General features: G+C 38.7%; 1 protein-coding gene and 1 pseudogene across 1 annotated transcript in view; both read left to right on the top strand.

Moving 5' to 3' along the window:
• The window catches only part of LOC119541616, a 34602-nt pseudogene extending 28325 nt beyond the window's left edge, over positions 1 to 6277 (top strand).
• The window catches only part of LOC119542938 (aldo-keto reductase family 1 member C1 homolog), a 390984-nt gene that overhangs the window by 43700 nt on the left and 333408 nt on the right, over positions 1 to 13876 (top strand). The window lies entirely within an intron of this gene.

Here is a 13876-nt window from a genome sequence, read left to right as displayed (position 1 = left end):
CACCTTTGTCTAGTGGTTACCATATTGGACAGGAAGGACATGGACTATTTCCATCACCAGAGAAAGTTCTATTGAAGAGCACTGTATGTGAATGCAATGGACTACAGTCTAGAGAGTTAAGAATAGAAGCAGGAAGACCAGTGTATTAATCGTGATTCTCTAGGGAAACAGAATGAACAGCATATATCTGTAAATATGAGATTTTATTAAAGTGTCTCACACAACTGTGGGGATGCACATATCCATATTCTTCAGGGCAGGGTGCATGAGCCCAAATTCTGGAGGGGAGGCTGCGAGCTGGCAACTCCGATGAAGGTATTTGATGAACTCCCCAGGAGAGGTTGGCTGGCTGAAGAAGAAAGTGAAAGTTCTCTCTTTCCCCTTAAAAATCTTCACTGATTGGATCAAATCCAGCTGCTTGAATTCTCTCATTGCACAATACACACTCTTTGTTGATGTAATAAGTCACAGGTACAGTCAATTGACTGGTGATTGAATAAACCAGACTTCTGGTTTACCAGCCACAATGTCCTTGTGGCACAGTTATGCCAGTGTTTGCCTGATCAGACACCTGGACACCATCATCTGGCCAAGTGGACACATGAACCTAACCATCGCAACCAGCTAGGAGGCACTTGAAATAATCAACAAGCATAATGATCGTTTTACAGCATAGAGGCGCGAAAGGGATGAAACGCAACTGGATTCTGGACCAATTCTGAAGGTACAGATGACAGGGTTTACTGCTGGAATGGATGAGGGGTTGAGACAATGAGAAGGACTGATGGACTTTGAGGTCCTTGAGCTAAGCAAATGGTGGGTGGTGGAGCTGGCATTCACTGAGAAAGAGAGGAGTGCAGGAGGAAGAGGTTAGCAGAGGAGATCAGGAGCCCTGTTTTGTACTGTTCAGTATGAGATGCCTATTCAGACATCCCAATATTAATGGTGAGTTGCAGGTGGATCTAGGAGTCTATAAATATCAAGACCTTGGATAGGTCTATGGTAGAGATATCAACTTGGGAGTCTTGAGAAGGTAGGCTGTATTTAAACTATAAATCTGAATTTGATCACTTGGGACTTAGATAACATAGAGAAGCTGCAAGTTCTAAAGCCGGAAACTAGAAGCTTCTAATATTGGAATTGAGAAAGATGAATCTCTAGCACCAGAAGAATCCAGGGGATTAGGAGGCCCACTAAAAGAATTAACTGCCCAGAAGCAAGTGATGAAAGTTTTAGGGAAAAAATTTTTAACTGTACAGAATGGGGCTGCTAGATCAAATGAGTAGGACACCATTGGATTAGGCAATTCATGATGTTGACAGAGGCTCTGTGGTGGAACCATGTCTGGGAGATCCTTATGGGAATGTTAAAGACTGAAAGGGAGGGGAACATTGGTTATTCTGAGTATGAGCAACTCTTTCCCTTACTATGCAGTAGTTTCCCTAGTTTTCCCTTGAAAGAAACAGTCCTTTCATTATTTAATTCATCTCCTTCCCTTTTAGTTTTTTACTTTTTCCTTCTTTAAGACAAAATCTGTCAGTTACACGGTCATTTCTTGACAGTGTTTCTTATTAACAGTGCTGTCTTTCATCATTTCTTCATCTTTAGCCAATTTACCAAAATCCTTCTCCACAACCCCTTCCTCCCAGGCCCTGGAGAAGTGTAAGGATGCAGGATTGACCAAGTCCATCGGTGTGTCCAACTTTAACCACAAGCAGCTGGAGAGGATCCTGAACAAGCCAGGGCTCAAGTACAAGCCCGTCTGCATCCAGGTGAGCAGCCCCCTCAGCCCACCAGGGCTTTCCCTTTTCTGTTCTTCACCCCTTCTTCCTGCACTTCTGCCAGGTGACTATGCACCTCCCCAACTACTCACCTTACCTCTGTGGACCAGAATATTCTGGAGAGGATGTCATCTCTCTAGAAGGGCAGGGATAGAACCCTTAATTGTATCTCTGCTTGGTGAAGTTTTAGGAAAAATGGTGAGGAAACCTTAGCAGTAAATTATATGAAAGTATTTAGAGGAAGGGAAATAGATCAAGGTAGGCTGGAAGAGTTAACAATACCTTTAGGAGGAAGATGGACATTTACCTGATCCTTAAGTCATGACCAGAAATTGTGTGGGTGACAGTGATTTGGAATGAATTGCATTTAATAAAGAATCTAGTAAGTATGGAAGAATGGTTATAAACAAGGAAAGGGTTAAAATATAATCAGATATGTGTTAAGGTATTATGTCGGGAGTTGAAGACTTAGTCCTTCATCCTGGTTCTTGACAGAGGAAGTATATATATGGCAGAAATTAGTATGAGTATTAAATAACCTTGGTTGGAGAGTTTATATAATCAGTTTAAGCTGGTGATAGAGGTGGAGGAAATCAACTCTAAGGGACTTTTTGTGGGGAGCTAGGGCAGATCTTGTGACTAAATCTTAGTCTGGTTCTCCTCCCTGCTTTCTACAATTAAATTAACTGTTTAAAATAAATATCATATTCCTTGAATTCATCAGCTCCCCCTTTTTTTTTTTTGGTTTGTACTGTATGTTTTCATTCCTGTCCTTTTTAGCAGAGACAAGGTTATGATTTTGGAGGACGTGGGTTCAATGAGTCCTATTGCCAATACCATTAGTCTGAACTATTGAGCAGATTGCATTTCCACCACCAGGTTTTTAGCATTTCAAAGGCAGCTAATTATGCTGATATGTAGGAATTGCTCCTATATACCCTATTTCCTTCCAGCCTGCCCGACATTTTCACCAGCCTGTCTGACCTTCACGTCTCTAAACCTTTTATTTTGAATGATGTCGTGTAGTGGTTACTTCTCACCCATTATCTTTCATTGGAGAAGGCTATATCAGCCAGCCCAGCATTGACTTTTTTTTTTTTAGTTCAATTTTATTGAGATATAGTCACATACTATACATACCACAAGCATTGGCTTTTAACCTAAGATTGCACTAAATAGGGTTGGGGAAGAGTCGCTACCAGGCTACAAGCCACTGTCACTGGAAAGAGGTAGACAAATATAAAGGTATTAAGAACCTCCTGTATATCTGACTTTCCCTGCAAAGAGTGTGTTTTACTGGAAACAAAGCAGTCACTCCTTAATGGATGGAATTGTTCGCTGAAGAAATTTCCTTACCATTTCCCCTCACTCTATCAGGGAAGAATCTTTTTCTCTAGCTTGGTTCCACATGAGGTTTTTTTGAGGAAGGGGAGTAGGACAAGAAATCTGACATGTAGTTAAGGGGGCCAGAAATAGTAGTCCAGTTTTGTTTGAGAGTTTCTTGTCCGTAAGATTTTTTTAAAAGTTCAAGTTTCATTTCACAGAAATTTTTTTTCTGAATTTACTTTTGCGTTAATATTTTAAAGGAAAGACGTTTTGTAACCCTGTAAAATACATAGGAATATAACATTCCTGTGTACACAAAGAAGGCAAATTCTTTATCAAATAAAGAGTGTTATAAAATGAAAATAAAATAAAATAAAGTAAATATCTATTCTGAGTCTGGTTCCTTGTTCTAACTTACCTTTTACCAATTTGGAAGGTAGGAGTGGTAGAGGGTCCTACAATTAGACAATGTAACTTCAAAATTCAAGAGTATCTTTTTGATATATAGTGATGTAGAACCATGGGTTTAAATAGAAACAGTTAAAACCCTATTGTGGGTCTAGCATTAGTTTTACCCTTAGTTTTTTCAAAATTATCAAAGCAAAATTTAAAATATGATACAGCTAACATGTTAACATGCATATATTCCCCTTATCTCATGTTTATTGACCTCTTTCAAATCATGTTTTAGGCTTGACACTTCACCCCTACATACTTCATGTTGCATCTCATAAGAATGAAGATATTCTCCCACACACAGTTTCATTATAATATCTAAGTAAATTCACAATGATTCCTTAATATCAAGTACTATCCAGTTCATACATATATTTCCCCATTTTTTTCTTTTTTAACCAGGATCCATTATAGCTCAGTTATTACTTTTTTACATTTCTTTAAGCTCTTTTAATCTCAAAACTCACTCAACCCTTTCTTATCCCATGATATACTGACAGGTTTTTGTATAAAATTCTGTATTTATCAGATTGTTGCCTTCTGGTGCTAGTTAACTTTTCCTTGATTCCAATTTTCTGCAAAGTAGAAGTTACATCTGGAGCCTTCAGATTCAGGTTAAACATTTTTGGCAAGGACATTTCCTCAGGATGCTGAGTCTTCCAAAGTGCACTTCATTAGGAAGCACGTAATGGCAAGTTGTCACATTGTTAGAGAGGCTGGATTTCATTTCTTGGTTAAATTACCAGGAGACCAATCTGCTTTATAACATATGATTTTCCCTTTGCAATTGCCAAGTGATTTGATGAGCGTAGTTTGGTGTTAGGGAAAACTCATGTTCCCCTACAATTTTTCACTTGATGACTCATTTCCATTTAAGATTTTTGCCTGAAATTGCTAAATCATTGAGGTTTGCATCTACAACTTTTCTGCTTTTATCACTCCTTTTACATTTTTTTTGACAATTTTGTATATTAAAAAGACTCTTTCATCTACTCAGGATAAATTATTGGATGAGATAAATGCTTATCTCTTTTCCTTTAATTATCAGTATACTGAGGGGTACTGTAATAATTAAATTCAATGTTGATTATTTTTTATGCTTATAACTCTTTCTTTCTCTCTCTTATCACTATGGACTCATTCATTTCTATTAATTCAATGTGATAAGGAAAGTAGTAGTCAATAGTCCATTTGAAGACCATGTCTACACAAATGTGGCCAATGGGATCCACCCAAAAGGGTGTGCTTGTCTTTTCCACATTCCCTCATAGGTCTTAGACTGATGTCTTCCTTTCTGCCACAATTTGATGTCCATAGATCAAATGGATCTTACCCTACCTCATATCCAGAATTAGCCATTTCTCCTTGTAGAAGGTGAAAGTATTTAGAACAAAGACCTGGGCAGTGGAGGTGCTTCCATGGAACATCATGGTTTTGTCCTCTCCATTGGGCAGAGATAGTCACTAGTTCATGTTGATATTTTCAGTGCATGTTACTGTGCAGGGGTTTTATTCAGCATCTTTTTCTTTTACCCTTTCTCTTACATTTTAAGGTGATTTTTGCTATAATCTAACACATTTCTGTCTTGCATTCCACAGGTAGAATGCCACCCTTATCTCAACCAGAGAAAGCTGTTGGACTTCTGCAAGTCAAAAGATATTGTGCTTGTGGCCTCCAGTGCTCTGGGATCCCACAGAGATAAAAATTGGTAATGAGGACAATGGAGCGTTTACCTAAATCCCCATTAGAGATGAAACATTTTTAATCACACCAAACTATATTTGCCAGAGAGAACTCTGAGCTGTCTGTTTAAATGGTGGGTAGGAACTGCAGAAATATCCTCCTTTACCCACTGCTTGTACATTTCATGTATCTAGTTATAGTTTAGTTAATAATAAGTACCTGCACTAAAATGTAAAAGTCATCCAAAATGTGAGGCCAAAGGCATAATCTCAAGTCATAATTTTGAAAGTTCAAGTAACATCTTCCCTAAGCTTCAGTTACTTTATTTGATAATTGAAGGTCATATTATGTAACTCCCAGGTATATGAGTATAGAAAGAAATTACCATGTAAATAAATACATTTTGTAATCTATTGATTACACATTATACTTAATGATGAGAGTAAATAGTTCTCATTCTGAGCCTGCAAGATTTTCAACAATATTTAGAAAATTTATAATGAAAATTTTCCAAATACTTTCTTTATTTTCTTCCCATATAGTTTCTTGTCCTTCTTCTAGAGCTCTACCAAGAGAAGAAATAATACCATAGGGAAGTAGAGAAGAAAAATTCAAGGATCTGGAACCATTGTTCAGAAAGTGAAGCACACTTAAAAATGACCTGGAAGGCTTGATAAAACACTGAATGTTGGACCCTACTCGTGGGACTCTGATTTAATGGATCTGGAGTGAAGCTCTAGAATTTGCATTTCTATTAAGCCCCCAGGTGGTATAGCGCTCTACTGGTCTAGCACCCACATTTTGAACCATTGGGCTAGAATAGATCAACTTAGACAGGTAGGAGCCTCCTGGTAAATTGAATAGTGAGTCGCAGGATTCAGCCTTTCTGCCTTCCTCCCAGGGTGGACCAGAACTCACCTGTTCTCAGTGCTTTGTGACATCGCCAAAAAGCACAAGCCCACCCCAGCCCTGATTGCCCTTCGCTGCCAGATACAGTGTGGGGCCGTGGTCCTGGCCAAGAGGTTCAATGAGAAGCGGATCAGAGAGAACATGCAGGTGAGGAGCAGGGCTGTGGGCCCAGGAGGCCTCAATATTATCCCACGTGTGTTCTGCTTTGTAAGCATCTCAACACATCTTTGGGCCACTTTGATTTCCCCAGTGTTTCCTATGCAAAAGTGTCCCATCTCATTCCCAACCGATTTCTCCTTCTTCTACAACATCAGGGGAATCATAGTGAATGGAGAGAGGATTGGGCAGGAGTCAGAAAACTGGTTCTAACCTATCTGTGGTAATTGAATCTACTGCCTTGCTGAAGTGATATCTCCTTTTCTTCATTTCTGAAATAAAGGAGTTGGATGAGGTGATCTTCAGTTTCCATATCTCTGGGATACTTTTTCCAGGACTTTGTTGACAGTTCTGACCCAGAAGTGACAACCTAACCAAAGAGAATATATAATCCCCAGCTTACTGCTGGTCCTGAGAATAATCTCTTCCTCCCTGAGTTCCTACAGGACAAGTCCCATCAAAGCTAAATTTTCTTCTCATCTCTAATATTTGACATTTTCAATGACTTGGTTTATAAAATAGTTAAAAATTTAAACAGTATGAAAATGTATAGAGTGAGAAGTAACTCTCTTCTGCTCTGTTCCTCAGTCTCTCAACTACCCCATCTTTTTCTCCATATCAGTGTCTATTGGCCTTTTCCTATATCACTTCCCAGAGACATTCCCCAGGTATATATGCTCTTTTTTTTTTTTTTTTTGTGATGCTCCCCAATTATGGAGAGTTTTTTTTTTTAATCTTCATTTTATCGAGATATATTCACATACCACACAGTCATACAAAACAAATCGTACATTTGATTGTTCACAGTACCATTACATAGTTGTACATTCATCACCTAAATCAATCCCTGACACCTTCATTAGCACACACACAAAAATAATAAGAATAATAATTAAAGTGAAAAAGAGCAATTGAAGTAAAAAGAACACTGAGTACCTTTGTCTGTTTGTTTGTTTCCTTCCCCTATTTTTCTACTCATCCATCCATAAACTAGACAAAGGGGAGTGTGGTCCTTATGGTTTTCCCAATCCCATTGTCACCCCTCATAAGCTACATTTTTATACAATTGTCTTCGAGATTCATGGGTTCTGGGTTGTAGTTTGATAGTTTCAGGTATCCACCAGCTACCCCAATTCTTTAGAACCTAAAGAGGGTTGTCTAAATTGTGCATAAGAGTGCCCACCAGAGTGACCTCTCGGCTCCTTTTGGAATCTCTCTGCTACTGAAGCTTATTTCATTTCCTTTCACATCCCCCTTTTGGTCAAGAAGATGTTCTCCGTCCCATGATGCCAGCTCTACATTCCTCCCCAGGAGTCATATTCCACGTTGCCAGGGAGATTCACTCCTCTGGGTGTCTGATCCAACATAGGGGGGAGGGCAGTGATTTCACCTTTCAAGTTGGCTTAGCTAGAGAGAGAGGGCCACATCTGAGCAACAAAGAGGCATTCGGGAGGAGGCTCTTAGGCACAATTATAGGGATGCCTAGCCTCTCCTTTGCAGCAACCGTCTTCCCAAGGGTGAAACCTACGGTAGAGGGCTAAACCCATCAAACCACCAGTTCCCTATGTCTGTGGTCATGTTAGCAACCATTGAGATGGGGTAGGCCAATACCCCTGCATTCTCCACAGGCTCCTCAAGGGGGCACTACATCTTTTTTTCCTTATTTTTTCCTTTTTTTTTTTTTTTAACCTTTTTTTCCTTTTTAAATCAACTGTATGGAAAAAAAATTAAAAAAAAAAAAAAACATACAATAAAAGAACATTTCAAAGAGACCATAACAAGGGAGTAAGAAAAAGACAACTAACCTAAGATAACTGCTTTACTTCCAACCTGTTCCTACTTTACCCCAAGAAAGTTACATAATATTGCAACATTTCTGTGAACTTGCTCCTACTATATCCATCATAAATTAACAGACCATAGTCATTCCTGGGCATCCCCAGAACGTTAAATAGCATATCTGTTCTTCTTGGATTACTGTTCCCCCTTCCTCAATTGCTCTCTATTGCTAGTTCCCCGACATTCGACATTATAAACCATTCGTTTTACATTTTTCAAAGTTCACATTAGTGGTAGCATATAATATTTCTCTTTCTGTGCCTGTCTTATTTCGCTCAGCATTATGTCTTCAAGGTTCATCCATGTTGTCATATGTTTCACGAGGTCGTTCCTTCTTACTGCCGTGTAGTATTCCATCGTGTGTATATACCACATTTTATTTATCCACTCATCTGTTGAAGGACATTTGGGTTGTTTCCATCTCTTGGCAATTGTGAATAATGCTGCTATGAACATTGGCGTGCAGATATCTGTTCGTGTCACTGCTTTCCGATCTTCCGGGTATATACCGAGAAGTGCAATCGCTGGATCGAATGGTAACTCTATTTCTAGCTTTCTAAGGAACTGCCAGACTGACTTCCAGAGTGGCTGAACCATTATACAGTCCCACTAACAATGAATAAGAGTCCCAATTTCTCCACATCCCCTCCAGCATTTGTAGTTTCCTGTTTGTTTAATGGCAGCCACTCTAATAGGTGTTAGATGGTATCTCATTGTGGTCTTAATTTGCATCTCTCTAATAGCTAGTGAAGCTGAACATTTTTTCATGTGTTTCTTGGCCATCTGTATTTCCTCTTCAGAGAACTGTCTTTTCATATCCTTTGCCCATTTTATAATTGGGCTGTCTGTACTATTGTCATTGAGTTGTAGGATTTCTTTGTATATGCAAGATATCAGTCTTTTGTCAGATACATGGTTTCCAAAAATTTTTTCCCATTGAGTTGGCTGCCTCTTTACCTTTTTGAGAAATTCCTTTGAGGTGCAGAAACTTCTAAGCTTGAGGAGTTCCCATTTATCTATTTCTTCTTTTGTTGCTTGTGCTTTGGGTGTAAAGTCTAGGAAGTGGCCGCCTAATACAAGGTCTTAAAGATGTTTTCCTACATTACCTTCTAGGAGTTTTATGGTACTTTCTTTGATATTGAGATCTTTCATCCATTTTGAGTTAATTTTTGTGTAGGGGGTGAGGTAGGGGTCCTCATTCATTCTTTTGGATATGGATATCCAACTCTCCCAGCCCCATTTGTTGAATAGACCATTACGACTCAGTTCAGTGACTTTGGGGGCCTTATCAAAGATCAGTCGGCCATAGATCTGAGGGTCTATCTCTGAATTCTCAATTCGATTCCATTGATCTATATGTCTATCTTTGTGCCAGTACCATGCTGTTTTGACAACTGTGGCTTTATAATAAGCTTCAAAGTCAGGGAGTGTAAGTCCTCCCACTTCGATTTTCTTTTTTAGAGTGTCTTTAGCAATTCGAGGCATCTTCCCTTTCCAAATAAATTTGATAACTAGCTTTTCCAGGTCTGCAAAGTAGGTTGTTGGAATTTTGATTGGGATTGCATTGAATCTGCAGATGAGTTTGGGTAGAATTGACATCTTAATGACATTTAGCCTTCCTATCCATGAACATGGAATATTTTTCCATCTTTTAAGGTCCCCTTCTATTTCTTTAATAGAGTTATGTAGTCTTCTTTGTATAGGTCTTTTACATCTTTGGTTAAATTTATTCCTAGCTACTTGATTTTTTTAGTTGCTATTGAGAACGGTATCTTTTTCTTGAGTGTCCCTTCAGTTTGTTCATTTCTAGCATATAGAAACATTACTGACTTATGTGCATTAATCTTGTAACCCGCTACTTTGCTAAATTTGTTTATTAGCTCTAGTAGCTGTATCGTCGATTTCTCAGGATTTTCCAGATATCAGATCATATCATCTGCAAACAATGACAGTTTTACTTCTTCTTTTCCAATTTGGATGCCTTTTATTTCTTTGTCTTGCCAGATTGCCCTGGCTAGCACTTCCAGCACAATGTTGAATAACAGTGGTGACAGCGGGCATCCTCTCTTGTTCCTGATCTTAGAGGGAAGGTTTTCAGTCTCTCACCATTGAGTACTATGCTGGCTTTGGGTTTTTCATATATGCTCTTTATCATATTGAGGAAGTTTCCTTCAATTCCTACCTTTTGAAGTGTTTTTATCAAAAACGGATGTTGGATTTTGTCAAATGCTTCTTCAGCATCTATTGAGATGATCATTTGATTTTTCCCTTTCAAATTTTTAATGTGTTGTACTACATTGATTGATTTTCTTATGTTGAACCATCCTTGCATGCCTGGAATGAACCCCACTTGGTCATGGTGTATGATTATTTTAATGTGTCTTTGGATTCGATTTGCAAGTATTCTGTTGAGGATTTCTGCATCTATATTCATTACGGAGATTGGCCGGTAGTTTTCCTTTTTTGTAGCATCTTTGCCTGGTTTTGGTATTAGATTGATGTTAGCTTCATAAAATGAGTTAGGTAGTGTTCCACTTTCTTCAATGTTTTGAAAGAGTTTGAGTAAGATTGGTGTCAGTTCTTTCTGGAAAGTTTGGTAGTATTCCCCTGTGAAGCCATCTGGCCCTGGGCATTTATTTTTGGGAAGATTTTTGATGACTGATTGGATCTCTTTGCTTGTGATGGGTTGATTGAGGTCTTCTATTTCTTCTCTGGTCAGTCTAGGTTGTTCATATGTTTCCAGGAAATTGTCCATTTCCTCTACATTATCCAGTTTGTTGCCATACAGTTGTTCATAGTATCATCTTATAATTTTTTTAATTTCTTCAGGATCTGCAGTTGTGTCACCTTTTTCATTCATTATTGTGTTTATATGGGTCTTCTCTCTTTTTGATTTTGTCAGTCTAGCTAGGGGCTTGTCAATCTTGTTGATCTTCTCAAAGAACCAACTTTTGGTGATATGTATCCTCTCTATTGTTTTTTTGTTCTCTATGTCATTTATTTCTGCTTTAATCCTTGTGATTTCTTTTCTTCTACTCGGTTTAGGATTGGTTTGCTGTTCATTTTCTAGCTTCTTCAGTTGATCCATTAGTTCTTTGATTTTGGCTCTTTCTTCTTTTTTAATATATGCTTTTAGTGCTATAAATTTCCCCCTCAGCACTGCTTTTGCTGCATCCCATAGGTTTTGGTATGTTGTGTTCTCATTTTCATTCGTCTGTATATATTTAGCAATTTCTCTTGCTATTTCTTCGTTAACCCACTGATTGTTTAGGAGTCTGTTGTTTATCCTCCAGGTATTTGTGAATTTTCTAAGTCTGTGATGGTTATTGACTTCTAATTGTGTTCCATTGTGGTCAGAGAATGTGCTTTGAATAATTTCAATCTTTTTAAATTTATTGAGGCTTGTTTTATGTCCCAGCATATGATCTATTCTGCAGAAAGTTCCGTGAGCACTAGAAAACTATGTGTATCCTGGTGATTTGGGATGTAATGTTCTGTATATGTCTGTTAAATCTAATTCATTTATCAGATTGTTTAAGTTTTCAATTGCCTTATTGGTCTTCTGTCTTGTTGATCTATCTATAGGAGAGAGTGATGTGTTGACGTCTCCCACAATTATTGTGGAAACAGCAATTACTTCCTTTAGTTTTGCCAGTGTTTCTCTCATGTATTTTGTGGCACCTTGATTGGGTGCATAGACATTTATGATTGTTATTTCTTCTTGTTGAGTTGCCCCTTTTATTAGTATGTAGTGGCCTTCTTTGTCTCTCAAAACATCCCTGCATTTAAAGTGTATTTTATCTGAGATTAATATTGCTACACCTGCTTTCTTTTGACTGTAGCTTGCATGAAATATTTTTTTCCATCCTTTCACTTTCAATTTCTTTGTGTCCCTGTGTCTAAGATGAGTCTCTTGTATGCAACATATTGATGGTTCGTTTTTTTTGATCCATTCTGCGAATCTGTATCTTTTAATTGGGGAGTTTAATCCATTTACATTCAACGTTATAACCGTGAAGGCATTTCTTGAATCAGCCATCTTATCCTTTGGTTTGTGTTTGTCATATATATTTTTCCTCTCTCTCTATTCATATCATTTATTGTACCCATACCGAATCTCTTCAGTAGTGAACCTTTCTCCAAGTCTCTCTGTCCTTTCTTTGTTTCTCTGTCTGTAGGGCTCCGTTTAGTATCTCCAGTAGGGCAGGTCTCTTGTTAGCAAATTCTCTCAGCATTTGTTTGTCTGTTAAAAATTTAAGCTCTCCCTCAAATTTGAAGGAGAGCTTTGCTGGATAAAGTATTCTTGGCTGGAAATTTTTCTCACTCAGAATTTTGAATATATCGTGCCACTGCCTTCTCGCCTCCATGGTGGCTGCTGAGTAGTCACTACTTAGTCTTATGCTGTTTCCTTTGTATGTGGTGAATTGCTTTTCTCTTGCTGCTTTCAGAACTTGCTCCTTCTCTTCTGTGTTTGACAGTGTGATCAGAATATGTCTCGGAGTGGGTTCATTTGGATTTATTCTATTTGGAGTTTGCTGAGCATTTATGATTTGTGTATTTATGTTTTTTAGAAGATTTGGGAAGTTTTCTCCAGCAATTTCTTTGAATACTCTTCCTAGACCTTTACCCTTTTCTTCCCCTTCTGGAACACCAATGAGTCTTATATTAGGACGTTTTATATTATCTATCATACCCCTGAGGTCCATTTTGATTTTTTCAATTTTTTTCCCCATTCTTTCTTTTATGCTTTCATTTTTCATTCTGTCATCTTCCAGGTCACTGATTCGTTGTTCAACTTCCTCTAGTCTTGTACTATGAGTGTCCAGAATCTTTTTAATTTGGTCAACAGTTTCTTTAATTTCCATAAGATCATCCATTTTTTTATTTAGTCTTGCAATGTCTTCTTTATGCTCTTCTAGGGTCTTCTTGATTTCCTTCATATCCCGTACTATGGTCTCATTGTTCATCTTTAGTTCTTTGAGTAGCTGCTCTAGGTGCTGTGTCTCTTCTGATCTTTTGATTTGGGTGCTTGGGCTTGGCTTATCCATATCGTCTGTTTTTTTTCATATGCTTTATAATTTTCTGTTGTTTTTGGCCTCTTGGCATTTGCTGAACTTGATAGGGTTCTTTTAGGATGTGTAGACCAATTGAAGTCCTTATCTCTAATTTATCAGATCTACAGCTTCGTGGAGTAAACTTTCTCTAACTAACCAGCAGGTGGCGTCCACGAGCCACCTGTTCTCCACAAGCCAGTTCTCCCCTGCTGTGCCTTTGTGGTGAGTGGGGGAGTGAGTCTTGTGGGGTCCAATTGGTGTACCAAGCTTGCGTGTGTAGTTGGTGTTGCCTGCCCTGTATATGGGGTGTGTTTCTGGGCAGTCAGGGAGGGGGGGTGGCTCTAACAATCAAATCTCCCTGGTGATCCTGGAGTTTTAAAGCTGCTGCAATAGTCTAATCCTTCAGTTCAGTCCTGCCACATTTTGTCTCTGCCACTGACCCACAAGTCCTTGGTATTGGCGTATGGCTCCTGAGACTTGCAAGTGGGTCCCTCTTCCAGGCTGTGCACCCCCTGGTCCTCTGTTGAGGGATGACTGTGCTATGTCACAGGTGAGTGCCGTCCCCCCAGGGCGGTTCTGGGCTGCTGGGCTGTGTAGGGAAGCTCCCAGTCTGCTGAAATGATGGCTGAATGTGGCTTTGTTAATTCACACTGCTCCACCTTCCCAGCTCTG

This window comes from Choloepus didactylus, chromosome 8 (genome assembly GCF_015220235.1).
Source record: "Choloepus didactylus isolate mChoDid1 chromosome 8, mChoDid1.pri, whole genome shotgun sequence".
Taxonomy (NCBI): Eukaryota; Metazoa; Chordata; class Mammalia; order Pilosa; family Megalonychidae; genus Choloepus; species Choloepus didactylus.
Note: the sequence above shows the minus strand (reverse complement) of the source record. Positions and strands in the feature narration are given on the sequence as shown.